Below are 6,723 nucleotides of genomic sequence, written 5' to 3'. Positions count from 1 at the left end.
ATGGAGCTCGGAGTTGCCAAACAACAGTCACTAAATCTTTATGATTTAGAAATAATTTTTACAGAAGAGTGGACCAAAATTCCACCTGATATGTGCAGAAAACAGATCATCAACTACAAGAAACATCTGACCTATGTGAAAGACAATGTGTGAGTGTCTGTGTGCATGGGTGAATGGGACTGTGACTGTAAAGCACTTTGGGCCTTCGAACATGGTAGAAAAGCGCTATATAAGTATATGCCATTTACCATTTACCATAAGGGTTTTGCTACAAAGTACTAAATCTTTCAAGCAAGAACGTTCAAATACTTATTTCCCTCAGTGAAATACAAATAAACGTATACACTTTTTTTTAAGTCAGTTTTTAGATTTTTTTGTGTGATTTTCTATCCCTCACTGTTTAATTGAACCTACCATTAGGATGACAGACTGTCAGTTTCTTTTGAAGGGGGCAAACCTGAAAAAGTCAGCAAGGGCTCAAATACTTATTTCCTCCCATGTACAATTGGTCAAGAAATGTTGCAGAAAATATTTTTCGAAGAAGACACATCACTCTTTGAGTCATCTACATCAATCCAACCTGCCAGTTACAGTAGGCCCATATATTGGGAGCTTGGCGTCATTAGCTTCTTTTAAGTGCCATTCCCTTCAGTTGTGTCTATTTTATGCCTCAGTGTGCACTACACATGGCCCATTATGCAACAACATATTTTTCTTTCTGTCTCCAATCTGCCTCTTGGGGGGGTTCAGAGGTGGAATGGGTGCAGCATGAATGGGTAACAACAAAACATGTCTGCCACTGCAGAGACAGACAATGTTGAGACGATGTTGTGCGTTTTTATTCCTGACTTTTGTTAACCACCTTTCTGGTTGATTTCTTTTTATGTTCTGTGAGCATTTCTGCAAGAATGCTTTTCACAAAGAAGAACACAGTTGGAACAGAAAATTACATTTTTTGAGAGGGAGTGTGTTCTAAAGGTCATGGACCTCAAAAGCAGCATATTTAGACACATATTTTAAGCAGTGAGCAGGAAAAAAATCACGTTGGTTGCCTTGTTTGGAAGAATGTGCCACATGATCACACAGATATTAAAAAAGTCAACGCAAAAATGAAAACATACATGACATATGGTCCAGCACACAGAATTGTATTTGTATATTCCATAACAAACTAATTAACTTGCCTTCAGTTGGGTCTGCTCTCCTGAGGCCCACTTTTCTTTACTCTTTTGCCTTGAAAGAATTCAGTTTGATCACTGCTTGCTTTTCTTAAGTGCGTATCCATTGTAGAGCATTTAACGTGTGTCAAACTTAAGGCCTGCGGGCCAAATGTGTCATGCCATGTCACTTTATGTGGCCTGCGAGAGCAAAAAAGTTTTTAATTTCTTAAAATAAAAATTGATGTGTATTTATTCATATACAGGGGGAATTGGACTTGAAATATGGGATTGGGGCAACTATACATTATGACTTAAACACTGTCCGCATAATGTAACCTAACAGAATCAAATTTCAAAGGATTTATGCTGGAATAACAAGGAAACTTGTTTTGTGCAACTCTAATTGTAACTTTAAAAGGTCTAATAAATAAATAGAGTTATTTAACATTAAGGAGTGGTTACATTTATGTTTCATTACATTTAGTTACATGTTTAAGTTATATCTGGCCCTTTGAGGAGCCACTATGCTGATGTGGCCCTCAGTGAAAAGGAGTTTTAACACCCCTGATTTGACACAACATTTTTACTTGTGGTACATAAAAACCACAAAATCAAGCACATGTAGATTCATTAACTGTTATAAGCCTCCCATTTTTCCTGTTTTCATTTATTTCATTTCATTTATTTATTTGCTCCTTTCATGAAAATAGTTGATTGTCAAATATGTTTACATGTTTGTTGTACATTATTGAACATTTTCACGATTGGAAAGGAAAAGAAATGAATACTATTCTTATAATTTTCTGCTCACTTTTAAACATTGCATAATTTCAACATTTCTCACACCATCACCTGTGCTCAAATTTCACCATATACAGTTCAAATAAACACGGTAAATACATTCCATTCATTTAGTACATACATTCCAAACATTCCATGTTTCACAGGATGTATACATCAGGTGGTTTGACCACTTTGAGTCTTAGTGTTAACGCTCCTTTGGTTCTATAACGGCGTAACCTACCATGAATGGATACACAACAGCAGATTCATAAAGACCCCCTTGGGAGGGCTCTCTTCTGCCAGAGGAGCAGAAATGAATCTCACCTCTGTTCTGCTATAGCACGGAGTAAAAGGACCGCTGATTCAGCACAGGTAAACATCAAAGCCACAATCTAAATCCTGGAATTGTTGTCATGTAAAATAAATATCAAATGAAATGAAAACTGAATGACTTTCAAATCACTTAGGTGTACATGTCATGATTCGGAGGAGCGGCAGACCCAGATGCTGGAACCCAGAATGAGGACACAGGTAGGTGAGAAGTAAGGAAGGATTTTTATTCTTTCCTTCCAGGAAGATGGAGACAGCATGAATGTGATCCAGAGAGGAGCGAAGCTTGAGGCGTGGCTGGAGGTAGTAGTGCGGCTAGCGGAGCGTGATGTTTCCAGAACAGCAGGTGGGCTCGAACTGACTTCCACACAGGTGACACTCGAGAGCAGGAATCCTGAGACAGGAATAATAACGTTAGTTGCGAGATCAGCATAGGATGCATAAACGTGAGCGAGACTGAGACCAGGTTAGTCACCATAAGGGGTAACGATCTGGCGATGAGTTGTGGAGCTGGGTCTCCTTAAGAAGGCAGATTTGATGAGGATGAATTGGTCACAGCTGGTGGAGTCAGGAGCAGAGCAGAGGGGCGGGGCTGACAGAGGCGCCATGACAGTATATCTCATTTACAGCTGAATATAATTATATGACAAACATTATTCATTTCAAGTTAAATGACGTCAGGTCAACATAAAAACCCAAAAAAGGAAAATCAGATTCTACGTTCACCCCGCACACGAATCAAGAACGCGGTCAAGAATGAGGAAGTGGAAGAAGGAAGAGGAAGAAAATCATTAGAGGAGGAGACGTCAACCTTGTTTTGGACCCTGAACTTGACAGACTCAGCACAGCAGCAAATCAGCGTACATGGCGGTCTGCAAGTATTCTAAAGCAGTACATGAATGATTTGGGTCTCTGCGACGCGTGGCGCTCATGTCACCCAAACACTAAAGGGTTCACCTTTTTCTCTCCAGTTCACCATTCACACTCCCGTTTAGACTATTTATTAATCAGTAACTCTCTTTTGAAAAATATTCAAAGCTCCAATATCCATCCAATTATTATCAGTGATCATGCACCAGTCTCTGTAAACATTTCTAGGGAAAAATCCACACCCTCTGGTACAACCTGGAGGTTTAATACGTCTCTGTTAAAGGACCAGGAATTTCTTGAATTCTTTAAAAAAGAGTGGGCAACCTTCTTAGACTTCAACAATACTCCAGACATCCCACCGTGCGTTCTTTGGGAAACAGCAAAGGCAGTCATGAGAGGGAAAATCATTTCTTATTCAACGCACAAAAAACGCAAAGAGAAAGCAGATTTATTAGAATTAGAAAATAAAATCAAAACCCTAGAGACTGCTTATGCTGCTTCTGCACAGGAACACATTCTGGGAGATCTGAAAAATTTAAAGCTGCAGTTAAATGACATCATTAATAAACGAACACAATTTCAAATACAAAGGCTACGACTTGAAAGATTTGAAAACTCTAATAAATCTGGCAAATTTCTGGCTAATCAGCTTAAAATTAATAGAGAAAAAATCATCAATCACCTCAATTACGGACCAAACAGGAAATGTCACTCATGACCCGGTCAAGATTAATAACGCATTTGAAAACTTTTATAAAAACTTGTACACACCGCAGATCAATCCGTCAGAGCAAAGTATTGACTCATTTCTTAATAATGTAAACCTACCCAGGCTAAATGAGGATCAAATCACAAACTTAGATTCTCCGCTCTCGCTGTCTGAACTTCATGAAGCTCTGTTACTTATGCCCAATGGTAAAGCACCAGGGCCTGACGGCTTTCCTGCTGAGTTTTATAAAGAATTCTGGGAACAACTGGCACCAACATTTTATAAAACGGTCACATCTATTAAATGAGAGCCAATCAATGCCATCTAACATGAACTCAGCCAACATAATTCTTCTTCTAAAACCAGACAAAGCGGCGCCGGATGGGCTGCCCATCTGCACCTGGGGCTGGGATCGGCCCTTCCCTGGCTCTGGGACGGGACGGGACAACCCTCTCGGGGCCCCCGGTCGCTCTGGGTGTCATCCGCTTCGGCTGCGGGGTCTGGGGTGGGGTGGGGTGGGGGGCTTGTCGGCCCTGTCCTGTGGGGGGGGCGTTCTGGGGGGGAGGGGGGGCCCATTACTGGTACGGGTCGGGGGGGCTAACGGGTCGGGGTCTCCGCTGAGGCAATCAGTGGTTGCCTCGGCCGGTTGGTCTCCTCGGTCCCGTCAAGGCCTGACCAGAGCTCCTCTAGGGCCGGCGTCTGGGGGTGGGGGCCTGGGCTTGCTCCGTGGGGGGTGACGCTTTCTGGCTCCTCTCTCTCTGTGTGGGGTGGGTGGTGCCGGGCCTGGGGTGTCGGCGCCTCCGGGGGTGTGGCCCCTGGGCTGGGTGGCCCTGGCCCCTTTGCTGGGGGGGGGGCTGGGGGACAGCTGTTTGACCACCGGGGGACAGTCTACCAGCTGTCCCCAACTTACCCCCTTCCTCATATAACCTCATATTAGGGTGAGGGGGTGGGGGGTCTAGCCTGCGATGCACCTTGGGGGGGGGGGGCTACTTGGCAGTGGCCCTCCTCCTATGGTTGCCGTATGGAGTGGGCCCCCCCTCTTTCGGTTTTATTTGCACCTTAGACATGTAGGGTCCTTGGTAGGGGGGGGTGCTTGGACATCACTGCAAGCAAGCAGCAGATGTCCTCCTGGCACCCTACCCGCCAATTTTAACCGCACCTTAGACATTTAGGGCCCCTTGGTGGGGAGGGTGAGGGGACATCACTGTGAGTAATCAGGAGATGTCCCCTTAGTGCCCTACTCGCCAATTTTAACTGCACCCCCCTTAGTACACACACCCCTCCCCCTTCAATATATACATTCCAACATAAACACACACACATGCACACACACCCTCTCAAACACACATACACGCACACACATTTTGCAAGGAAGGTGGGACCTGGGTCCATCTGTCCCCTACCCCTTCCCTGGTGGGGGGTGCGGGCCTCTTGGCGATGGCGGCCGTGTCCCTTGGGTGCCGGCTCCCTGGGCCCGGCGGTGCTCTCTCCGCACGGTGGGGGGGTTCATATTACACCTGAGCCGGGGGTGTTCGTGTCCCTGGGGGGTGGGTCCTGGTCCTTGCCCCTGAGCGCTGGGCCCCGCCAAACTTCCAACATGGCCGAGCCTGGTCGGGCCATATTTATAACACCCCTTGTGGGCCACCCCTTTTTTCCCCGGGGTTCCCCCCTCCTGGGCGGGGGCGGCGGGCCCCTGCCTTGCTCCTCCCTGGACCAACCGTGGGCCGGGTGGGTGGCTGCCTGGAGTGCGGAGCGGGTCTCCCTTGGGGGGTCCTGGCTCGTACCTGGGGTTGGGGCGGGGGGATGCCCGGAACTCCTGGGTGGTGGTGGGGTGCTCGTCTGGGGCTGTGGGCGTCTTTCTCCGGTGGGGCCCTGCGTTGGGCTCTTCCGGCGCGGCGGGGGGGCTGCTTTCCTGGCTGGGCTGGGGCGGCGTTCTCTTTCCCTCCGCGCCTCCCTGCTCTCTGGCTCTGGGGGCCTCGCGGCGGTCCTGCTGTCCCTGGCCTGGGTGGCGGTCTTGGTCGCCCGGGGGGCGGTTGTTCCCTGCCTGTTCCCGTGTGGCGTTGGGGGAATTCCGGCTGCCGCTGCTGCTGCGGCGGGGGTCTGGGTGTGGGGGTGGCTGGGCGCTCCTCCTCCTTCTTTTCACATTCCACCATCCATTTTAGAAGAACATAAACACTCACCTGAGCACAGGTGTTAGCTCACCTTTGCACTTATAGTTTGCATGATTGAATGAATGAAAGATTTCACACTGGTTGGTTTAAAGGCATAGGTATGCGTTCGAGAACACTATCTGTTTTGTGTACATGTTGACATTTTTACAGCTAGCAGGTGTGTTGATAATATTTGAGTGTGTGTGAACAGGCCCCGCCCGTTTTGTACTACATTTGAACTGTACCGTAACGATAAACAACCAGTAAACCTGTCTGCTCTATGCTGCTTCATGGTCTTACCCCCCCCTCTCACTAATACCCCCCCCCCCCCCCCCCCCTCTGACATCCCTCCCTCTTCTTCCCTTCTTTCCTTTTCCGTCCGGTCCAACACCAAAGATTTTCAATCATGGTTGAAATGAATAAAGTTTGGCCTCAATTACAAAAGGGGTTTGTTCAGTCACACCTTTGGTTTGTCTGAAGATTAATAACCCCTCTTGTTAAAGTAAAATATGTCCAACACAAGAGGCCCTCAGCTCTCATCTGCCTGCCTAGCTGTTGGACAGGACAAGTAAAAAAAAAATAAAAAATAAAAAGAATGACGAAGTGTAGTGTGGACTGTTGCTACCTGATACTGGCGCATGTCCGCTACCGCCACCTAAAGTTGAAAGAGGCTGGGTGTGAAATGTCGAAGCGGTCCAAATCTCATGAATCTCATTCCAGG

Source organism: Oryzias latipes, chromosome 20, assembly GCF_002234675.1.
Source record: "Oryzias latipes chromosome 20, ASM223467v1".
Classification (NCBI taxonomy): Eukaryota; Metazoa; Chordata; class Actinopteri; order Beloniformes; family Adrianichthyidae; genus Oryzias; species Oryzias latipes.
The sequence above is the reverse complement of the archived record's forward strand: the minus strand, read 5'-3'. Positions refer to the sequence as shown.